This window comes from Ovis canadensis, chromosome 9 (assembly GCF_042477335.2).
Source record: "Ovis canadensis isolate MfBH-ARS-UI-01 breed Bighorn chromosome 9, ARS-UI_OviCan_v2, whole genome shotgun sequence".
Taxonomy (NCBI): Eukaryota; Metazoa; Chordata; class Mammalia; order Artiodactyla; family Bovidae; genus Ovis; species Ovis canadensis.
The window spans coordinates 60,145,902-60,157,187 of record NC_091253.1 but is presented as its reverse complement, the minus strand read 5'-3'; the positions used below and the strand labels follow the sequence as shown (position 1 = coordinate 60,157,187).

Sequence of the window (11,286 nt, the reverse complement as noted above, 5' to 3'; positions counted from 1 at the left end):
GACGGGGGTGTCATAGGGTAGTAACAGGATGCAGAGTGAGCATCTAAGCAGGCCCAATCATAAAATAGATAACTAATAAGAACTTACTCAACCAGTCCCTCCTAAAGGAAGTCAACCCTGAATATTCATTGGAAGAACTGTTGCTGAATCTCCAATACTTCGGTCACTTGATGCAAAGAACTGACTCTTTGGAAAAGACCCTAATGCCAGGAAAGATTGAAGGCAGGAGGAGGGGGTGACAGAGGATAAGATGGTTGGATGGCATCACTAACTTAATGGACATGAGTTTGAGCAAGCTCCAGGAGTTGGTGATGGACAGGGAAGCCTGGTGTGCTACAGTCCATGGGATCGCAGAGTCGGACACGACTTAGCAACTGAACAAGACCCTACTCTGTAACACAGGGAACTCTACTCAATACTCTATAATGACTTACACAGGAAAGAATCTGAAAGAGTAGATATATGTGTATAATTGATTCATTTTGCTGTGAAATGTCAGAAACTAACATGACACTGTAAGTCAACTATACTCCCAATAAAAATTAATTTTTTAAAAAAGGAATAAAGCTAACTAAGGGAGTCTGGAAAGAATTCCAGGGGAGCTGAAGAGTATTTGCTGGGCATCTGAGATAAAGCATACAGCAAATAGAAAAACCAAGGGTGAGAGGGAACTGTGTAGCATGAAATTTGAATGAGGGAAAATACAAGATAAAACTAAAGCTGGAACATGAAAGACCAGGTTATAGAGTTTTGATTTTATCTTATGGGCAGTAGTGACTGACAATCAGATTTGCACTTCAGAGAAGTTACCTTGGCCATGGGTTGGAAGTTAATAACAGGAGGCTTAACTGTAACACAGACAGCAGATGACCCTGACGTGAATTGATTATAAAACATTGGCATAAATATATACATCAGTGGAACACAACAGAGAGTCCAGAGGTAATTTTCAAAAGAAATGCCAAAGCACTTCTAGGGGGAAAGGTTAATCTATTTAACACATGGTACTAGTGCATTTGAAGAATCCTACCTCACACCATATACAAACATTAACCCGAAGTGAATCATACACCTAAATTAAGAGTAAAAACTGAAATTTCTTTAAGAAAATGAGAAAATCTGAGATCTTGAATTTGGCAAAGATTTCTTAACTATGGCACAAATTATCAAAAGCAATTGATTAAAAAAAGATGCTCAACGTTGCTTATCAGAGAGATGCAAATAAAAACTCAAGATGATCACCCCACTGTAGTCAGAATGGCCATCAGAAAGTAAAAGTAAAGGCTAGAGAGGGTGTGGAGAAAATGGAACCCTCCTACACTGTTGATAGGAATGTAAATTGGTGCAGCCACTTTGGAGATCTGTGTGGAGGATCCTTAGAAATTTAGAAATAGAACTGCCATATGATCCAGGGCATGTATCCAGAGAAAACTCTAATTCGATGGGGTAATATGCATCCCAGTGTTCATAGCAGCACTGTTTGCAGTGGCCAAGACATGGAAGCAACCTAGGCGTTCATGGACTGATAGAGATGATGTGATATATACATACATACATACATACATACATACATACATACATACATGCATATACATGCATACATATATACATGCTGCTGCTGCTAAGTCGCTTCAGTCGTGTCCGACTCTGCGACCCCAGAGACGGCAGCCCACCAGGCTCCCCTGTCCCTGGGATTCTCCAGGCAAGAACACTGGAGTGGGTTGCTATTTCCTTCTCCAATGCATGAAAGTGAAGTTGCTCAGTCGTGTCCGACTCAGCAACCCCATGGACTGCAGCCTACCAGGCTCCTCTGCCCATGGGATTTTCCAGGCAAGAGTACTGGAGTGGGGTGCCATTGCCTTCTCCGAAATGTATGTATACACACACACAACAGGGTGTTAACCATAAAAAAGTATGTAATAATCCCATTAGCAGCAACATGGATGGACCTAGAGATTATCAGAGTCAGATTATCAAGTCAGAGACAAATATCATATGATGGCACTTGTATTTAAAATATGATACAAATGGACTTATTTACAAAATAGGAACAGACTCACTCACAGACACAGAGAAGGCAATGACAACCCACTCCAATACTCTTGCCTGGAGAATCCCAGGGACAGGGGAGCCTGGTGGGCTGCCATTTATGGGGTCGCACAGAGTCAGACATGACTGAAGCGACTTAGCAGCAGCAGCACAGACAGACCTAGAAAACAAACTTACGATTACCTAAGGGGAAAAGAGTTGGGGGTGGGATGGGTAAAGAAGATGTGGTGTATGTATATATAGTCATGTATATGTACACATGTATTACACACAATGAAATACCACTCTGCCATAAAAAGATGGAAATTTGCCATTTACAACATGGATTGACTTGAAGGGTGTATGTGTAGTGAAATGGGTCAAAGGAAGATGGGTGCTCTGTGTTGTCATATGTAGAATCTGAAGAATGACATAAAGTAGTGAGTATAACAGAAGGGAGTGGACTTGCAGATACAGAGAACAAACTCGGTTACCAGTGGGGAGAGGGAAGAGGAAGGGGGACAAGACGTGGATAGGGGATTGAGAGATGCAAACTACTGTGTATAAAATGAGCTATGAATTGTCCAGCACAGGGAATTGAGCCAATATTTGTAATAACTATAAATGGAGCATGATCTTTAAAACCAATGATTGTTTTGTATACTTGAAACTTACATGCTGTTGGAAAATCAGCGAAACTTCAATTAAAAAAAAATAAACTGGGGATTTCTGTGGCAGTTCAGTGGTGAGGACTCTGCTTCCACTTCAGGGAGCATGGGTTCAAGCCCTGGTTGGGGAACAAAAATCCCGCATGACACGTGGCCAAAAAAGAAATCAGATACATGTTTGTTGGAGATATAGAGTGGTGAGAACAGGTGTGAATAAACTTATCGAGGTGATGGATATGTTCTTTTTCTTATCTTGATTTCACAGATGTGCATATATGTGTATGTATATATATATGTATATACGCCTATATATAAACTCTGTACATTTTAAATATTTGTAGTTTATTGAACACCTTACCTTGATTAAACAGAATTAGTAAGCTTTCAATAATAAAAGACTAAGAATGATAATGGGGCCTGAAATAGGTATGAGAACATGGACAAATTTAACTGTCATCAACTTGTTCAAAATCACAGCTTAAAAGTGATGGAGCTGGAATTTAAATCTGAATCTGACACCACTCCCCGCCACCGGAGGAGGAAATGGCAACCCACTCCATTATTCTTGCCTGGAGAATGCCATGGACAGAGGAGTCTGGTGGGCTACAGTCCATGGGGTTGTGAAAGAGTCAGACACAACTCGGCGACTAAACAACAGTAACAACCAGAATTGATCTCACTACTTCAAATACTCTAATAGACAAAAGAGAATGGAATTTATTTTCCAGTTTAGGTCAAAGATTTTTCAAGCTGTTTCTCACAGCTCTAGGAATTCCTTGGTACCTCAGGGACATATTTGGATATGTTTCACATTGATGGTCTGCATATGTTTGCATTAGGAGAAAGGGTTTGTTGTTTAGAACAAGTTTGAGAAGCACTGGTTTAGACACTCCTTTTAATAATACCTGTGGTTGAATTCACTTTCTCTGGCAGCCACATCACACTTGATTTTGATTGGTAAAGCTGTATTTTTCATTTTGCTTATATCTGTGTAGGGCTTTTTTTTTCTTTATTGTTTTGTCCCAAGTAAAGTACATTACTTATTTGAGTAAGCTTTTCTGGGCTTCCCTGGTAGCAGAGCGGTTAAGAATCCACCTGCCAATGCAGGAGACGCAGTTTCCATCCCTGGGTTGGAAAGATCCCCTGGAGAAGGAAATGGCAACCCACTCCAGTTTTCTTGCCTGCAAGAGAACTCCCACGGACAGAGGAACCCGGTGGTCTTCAGCCCATGAGGTAAAAAAGAGTCGGACGCGACTTAGCAGCTAAACAACAACAACAAAGTATGTTACTTATTCATGTAAAGTTTCACCTTGTTTAGTCCTGCTCTGTGTTTTTTTTTTTATGTTTGAGCCTTGTTTTTTTGTTTGCTTTTTTCCCGTCTTGTACCATATTCTCTCTCCTTCCTTTTCAATATCACCTCAAAGCATCTGTTCTACATCTTCCCCATGTTTAAAACAAGCAAAGGACAGCAGGCTACAGTATCTGTAGCCCAGTGCGTTAGTTAAACTACTAATACTTTTCTGTTACACATTAAACTATCACCTCTCAGGCCATATTTCTATATAGTTTTATCAAAGAAAGGAGATGCTGATTTTCTGGTGCAACTTGTTTTTGGTGAGCTTCTGCTGGTTCCAAACGGTCATTCCTTTGGTTTCTATTTGAATAAGTAAATTCTGTGTATTGTTATGTAATTTCTAATCTGCTGAAATGTACACTTTCCACTCTAAAAATATCTCAGTGACCAAACAGTGATGGTGTCAGTGAGGGCGCACTGCTCCCATCTCCCTTCCTGAAGTAACTTGCTGGTCAGCTGCAGACAGTGCACTTAGCTGGTACCTACCCCTCACTGAAGCCCTTCAGGGATAATCTGCCTTGGTTTTAGAACCAAAGTCACCCTTTTTTCAAGCGTGCATGCATGCTAAATCACTTTGGTCATGTCTGACTCTCTGCAACCCAATGGATTCTAGGCACGAATACTGGAGTGGGTTGCCATGCTCTCCTCCAGGGGATCTTCCCCAGCCAGGGATTGAACCCTTGTCTCTTACATCTCCTGCATTGGCAAACGGGTTCTTTACCACTAGTGTCAACTGGGAAGCTTCTTTCCCAACTATCTCCCAGCCAATAACTAAGCTTGTGGAGGCCTGGCCCCTTCAGCCCAATGTGGGACCTTCTCCAAACAGGTAATACTTGCTCTAGATCTTCCCTTTAGGGGAGATCTGCATCTGCATCTCTCCATACCCAGATTTGCTTCCTCCCCTTCTTCCCTTCACAGGTTTCATATCTGCATCATAGTTTGGTTTTCCCAGCCGCATCCGACTTTTGTCTTCCACAAACCACACAACAAACCTCTCAGTCTCCTAAATCAGTGTCTGCTTCCTCAACAACCCGAATCAACACACTTGGCACTGGGTGTTGTCAAAAAGATGATAAGATGGAGTTTTGAGACCTCATCACTCACTGTCACCCTGACAATGAGGTGATGACGTGGAATAATGTTCCATTGGAGACCGTCTTGGACAATACAATGGTTCATGCCTTTGGAAACTATGAGAGAACAATGGAATTGGCTGGTTTGTAAATTTTGTTGACCACTGTTGGTCTATTTGGGCCCCCATTGATGAGTGGCCGAAACAACAGGAAATGATTTCTTGCAGTGTCGGAGGCCGGGAACTGCAAGATCAAGGTGTTGGCAAAGTATCTGAAGCCTCTTCTGATAGGCAGCTGCCATCTCTCTGCTCCCGTGACCTCTTCCTGCACTCACAGAGAGACACAAGAAGTGACACACTGTTCCTCTTTGTTGTTGGTGCGACCCCATGGATGATAGCCCACCAGGATCCTCTGTCCATTCCATGGCCAGGCAAGAACACTGGTGTGGGTAGCCATTCCCTTCTCCAGGGGATCTTCCCAACCCAGGGATCAAATCTGCCTTTCTGCATCAGGCATATTCTTTACCCCTGAGCCTCCTTGGAAGCCTCCAAAACCTAATTATTTCTGTTCCCAATACTAGCACATTGGGATTTGGGACTTTAACATAAGAATTGGGGATTGGGTAAGAAGGGGAACACAGTTCAGTCCATAGCACCCCCAATAGAAAGATAATGCAAAATTGAGGGCAGTTAACACACAATGGAGAAATGTGTCTGAACACCAGGGCGCCTCTTTATTAACTGCCGAGGAAGATCTTATTTCCTGCAGTGGGAGAGAAGGAAAAGCTGGAGACCAAAGTTCAAATGTAAAATAGCCTTCAGTTTCAAGGATATTTGAATGCTCAGCTGAGAGGTTTCTTATACCAGGGTCAAAGCCCCAGCTGGGATAATTTGTGACTCTGACACTTGGGATGGAGATATCTGAGTGGATAACTCCCTTGACCCCCTGTGAAATTTAGAGCCTGTGGAGATGGCCTGACCCTCCCAGTAAAGAGCTAAAATGCTGGGAATTCCCTGGCGGCCCAGTGGTTAAGACTGGGCACTTTCACCTCGGGACCTGGCCAAAGTAAAACAAGAGCTAAAATGCTTTCCCATGTGTAAATCTAAGGTACAGCAGAAGCTTCCTGAAATATGCTGCAGAAATGGAGAGAACTATATTTTTTAATTTTTTCCAGCACTTGTGATGTAATTGATATACAGTTGTATTGATTTCAAGTGTACAGTGTGGCCTTCCCTGGTGGCCCAGTGCTTAAGACTCCTCACTTCCACTGCAGGGGGTTTGGCTCTGATCTCTGGTCAAGGAACTGAGACCCTGCCTGACACACGGTGTGGCCCAATAAATAAGTATACAATATGGTGATTTTATATATTTACATATTGTGAAATTATTACCTCAGTGTGGTCAGTTAATACTTCCATCACCTCACATAGCTACCATTTCTTTTTTGTAATGAAAACATTTAAGATGTACTTTTTTAGCAACTTTTAAGTTTATAATATGTTTGGGGGCTTTTGGTTTTGGTTTTCTTTTAGCCTCGACACCCAGCTTATGGAATCTTAGTTCCCCAACCAAGGACTGAACCTAGGCCACAGCAGTGAAAGCCTGGAATTCTGAACAGTAGGCCACCCAGGAATTCCCTATTATATGGTATTATTACAGTGTTGGAGAAGGCAATGGCAACCCACTCCAGTACTCTTGCCTGGAAAATCCCATGGATGGAGGAGCCTGGTAGGCTGCAGTCCATGGGGCTGCTTAGAGTCAGACACAACTGAGCAACTTCACTTTCACGTATTGGAGAAGGAAATGGCAACCCACTCCAGTGTTCTTGCCTGGAGAATCCCAGGGATGGGGAGCCTGTCTATGGGGTCGCATAGAGTCGGCCATGACTGAAGTGACTTAGCAGTAGCAGCATTACAATGTTGATCAGTCACTCAGTCATGTCCGACTCCTTGAGACCCCATGAACTGCAGCACTCCAGGCTTCCCTGTCCTTCACCATTTTCCAGAGTTTGCTCAAACTCATGTCCATTGAGTCAGTGATGTGATTCAACCATCTCATCCTCTGTTATCCCCTTCTCCTCCTACCTCACTGTATATTAAGCCCTCAGAACTTTTTCTGTGTTGCTGGAAAAGACTCTTGAGTGTCCCTTGGACAGCAAGGAGATCAAACCAGTAAATCCTAAAGGAAATCAACACTGAATATTCACTGGGAAGGACTCGTGCTGAAGCTGAAGCTCCAGTAGTTTGGCCACCTGATGAGAAGAGCCGACTCACTGGAAAAGACCCTGATGCTGGGAAAGACTGAAGGTGGGAGGAAAGATTGAAGGGGGCGACAGAGGATGAGGTTGCTGGATGGCATCACTGACTCAATGGACATGAGTTTGAGGAAACTCTGGGAGACGGTGATGGACAGGGAAGCCTGGTGTGCAGCAGTTCATGGGGTCACAAAGAGTTGAACACGACTGAGCGACTGAACAAGAGCAACAACAGAATTTATTCATCTTACTGGAAGTTTGCACTCTTCGACCAATCTCCCCGTTTCCCCCACCTCCGGCCCCTAGTAACCACTCATTCTCTACTCTGTTTCTATCAGAAAGTAAGCAGGACCAATTTAAAGAAGTTAAAGAACAGAAAAGAATGGAGAGAACTAAATGCCTGTGTGCTAAGTCTCTTCAGTCTGGTCTGACTCTTTTGTGATCCCATGGACTGTAGCTTGCCAGGATCCTCTGTCCATGGGATTCTCTAGACAATACTGGAGTGGATTGCTGTGCCCTCCTCCGGGGGATCTTACTGACACAGGGATTGAACCCACGTCTCGTGTCTCCTGTATTGGCAGGCAGGTTCTTTACCACTGAGCCACCGTGGATTTGGAATGCATCAAGTAACAGTTTCCCAAACGTGGGCTATCAGACAAGGATGGTCAGTGCTCCTGAGAGAAAGGAAGCAGCTGTGGTGAACCCTACACTGAAGCACAGCTTCCTGTCTGGAGAGGGTCTTCCAGGCTGCCTTGTGGGCAGGGGAACTGGGTGGAGCCCGGCCGCCTCCTCTGTGAGGAGACAAAGCTGGAAGGCAAGGGAGGCCCAGCATGACTAGCGTTGTCAGGTCCAAGCGCTGACAGACAGAAGCAACGTGCAGAGAGCTCCAGTGTGGATCAGCAAGCTCCAGGTTGCAGGCGGCAGCCAGCAAGTGCTCAGCCTGTGAGAAAACCACATCTGAATCTGAGGAAAGAACCGTGCCCAAAAAAGGGCAACCCTAAGAGATGACAAAAGGCTGAGAAGAGTTTGTATTCTCCCCAGCCAGAGAGGGAAACCCTGTAATTTCTGGGGCATAGCATGGAATATTCAGGAGAACATTGCCTAAGTAGTGAGGAAAAATGAATTCCCAACTCTGCTCCCACCACAAAAAACTCAAAGGCAAGTATCAAAGAGGACTAAACTCTTTCCGGGCAACTCAATTGCGTCACAGAACAAAGCTCTAGAATATTTCTAGAACTATATCTGTGTATTCTCATTTCAGTGTTCCTGGAATTAACATCTGTTGCTCAATCTTCCAAGGTGAAAGCTTTTCCTCTAGTCACAAAGCAGAACAGATTCTCATGAGCTCATGGATGCCGGCCAGTGACAGAAGAGATCATGTTTTATATCTTTGTTTCTTTAAGAAATAATTATAACTTTGTTCACTAGAGCAGTGTGTGTGCTTATTCGCTCATTTGTGTCCGACTCTGTGACCACATGGACGGTAGCCCATCAGGCTCCTCTGTCCATGGAATTCTCCAGGCAAGAACACTGGAGTTCCTTGCGATTTCCTTCTCCAAAGGATCCTCCCAACCCAGGGATTGAACCTGGATCTCCTGCATTGCAGGCGGTTTCTTTACTGTCTGAGCCGCCAGGGAAGCCCATATAGCATTGCTGAGTGTTAAATCAATTCAACTCAATCTTCTTCCAGTGAGATTTGGAATGGAGCCAAAATTCATACTTCAGGGGAATAAAGCTCTCCTAGATGAATCTGAGGCACAGCCAGGTTTGAGGATGACTGTTTTAACTCACTTCCAAGTTTCTTAGGTTACGAGCAATGTTATTTCTCTTTCTTTTCCAGGACGACGGAAGACAAATTTTCAGCTGTAATTTAGTATCAAGAATGTAAATACTTGTCTGGGAGAATAACATAGCAAGGGAACAACAGCAAAATGTACAAACTGTAATTCTATTGCAGAAACAGAGAAAGATATATAAACTGCTAACCAAATATTCAGAGGAAAACACTTCCTGTTTGGGCTTCCCAGGTGGCGAGGTGGTAAAGAATCACCTGCTGAGGCAGGAGATGCAGGTTTGATCCCTGGGTTGGAAAGATACCCGAGAGTAGGAAATGGCAACCCACTCCAGTATTCTCGCCTGGAAAATTTCATGGACAGCCTGGCGGGCCACAGTCCATGGGATCGTAAAGCATCGGACATGCATACTTCCTATTTAAAATAAATATGAGATTTTAGTGGAGAGAATTGTTTTAAGATCAATGACAAACTCTCCAGTCATCCGAAAGAAATTTCAGATTATGTTTACACTTGATCTTAGCCAAAAGGCCAAGAAGTGTTCAGGTTATTTTTAGTGCTCATAAACATCCTTCCCATTTCTCCGCATTTCAAGCTGAACCTGGGCTTTGTATTAGGGCTATTTTTGTTTTCAAGCAAAACTAGCTTTAGCTAAAAGAGATTAGTGGATTGATAAAACCAGGGAGTCAAAAGTGCCACTAGCTTCAGGAAAGCTGGAAACAGGACTCACAGGAGGTTGTCAGGGCTCTGTCTCCCTCTCCCAGCTCTGCTCAGCTTTATTCTACAATTTCTACCCAAATGGTGAGGAAGAGGATCACTGACAGCTATACTTTCCAGCCTCGCACCTCCAAGAAAACTAGTGTCTCTTCCCAGTATTGGTAAAGCCATCTTAGAGTGGACTCTCCTTGATCTTTTTGTATCCTATGTCTGCAACACCCCTCAGTCATCACTGAGCCTGGGGGTACCAGGAACTTTGGCAGGTATGGGTCTCATGGTTTTCCCTGTGGGACTGAGTTTACAGTTACATCAGGACCACATGCAATTGGGGAGGAGTTTCCCAACACAACAAAAATGAGGTTGGGGAATTCTAACGGACAGAGAATCTGCCTACCAATGCAGGAGATGCAGGAGACATGGTTCTGTTCGTGGGTTGGGAAGATCCCAAGGAGGAAGAAATGGCAACCCATCCTAGTATTCTTGGAGAATCCCATGGATACAGGAGCCTGGGGGCTACATTCCATGGAGTTGCAAAGAGTCAGACACAACTTAGTGACTGAACAACAACAGCAACAACAATTTATTGGCTCTTTCATGGCTGGGTGACATCAGCCAAGTTACTTAAACCTCTGTACTTGGATTTTTTTGTTTCCAAATACTAAGAAGGGATAGTAATTACTTCAGAGCATTGTTGTAAGACTTAAATGAACTAATACATTAAAGTGCTTATAGTAAATTGTCTATAAATGCCAGTCAATATGAATTTAACCTGCTCCTTCCTCAATTAAGATGCATTAAAGAATTCTCATTCAATTTTATAGTATTCTAAGTTTTGGTATTTTAACTACTGTAATCATGGTGCATTAATTTCCTGTGGCTACTGTAACAAATTATCACACACTTGGTGACTTAAAACAACAGACATTTATTATCTCACAGTTCTGAAGTCAGAAGTCCAAAACCAAGATGACAGCAGGACCTTCCTGCTCTGGAGGCCCTAGGCAAGAACGCTTCCTTGTCTCTTTCACCTCCTGGTGGGTGCGGGCAGGTATTCCTTTGCTTCTGTATACCAGGCTTCCCTAGTGGCTCAGATGGTAAAGAATCCCCCTACAGTACAGGAGACCCGGGTTCTATCCCTGAGTCAGGAAGGTCCCTTGGAGAAGGGATTGGTTACCCACTCCAGAATTCTGGCCTGGAGAATCCCGTGGACAGAGGAGCCTGGCCGGCTACGGGTTCAGAGAGTCAGAGTCAGACACAACTGAAGCCATTTAGCACCCACCATCTAATAGGACAACATATTCCACTATCAGCTGTTTTGGAATTTGCTTTCATTCCCCCTCCCTACACCTTCCCTCTCTCCCTTCTCCCTGCCAATTTCCTATTTTCCTTCCTTTCTTTT

General features: G+C 43.6%; 1 pseudogene; it reads right to left on the bottom strand.

The window, feature by feature from the left end:
• Window positions 1-9,582: 9,582 nt before the first annotated feature.
• LOC138446342 (U2 spliceosomal RNA) lies at window positions 9,583-9,713 on the bottom strand (annotated as a pseudogene).
• Between the last annotated feature and the right edge of the window lie 1,573 nt (window positions 9,714-11,286).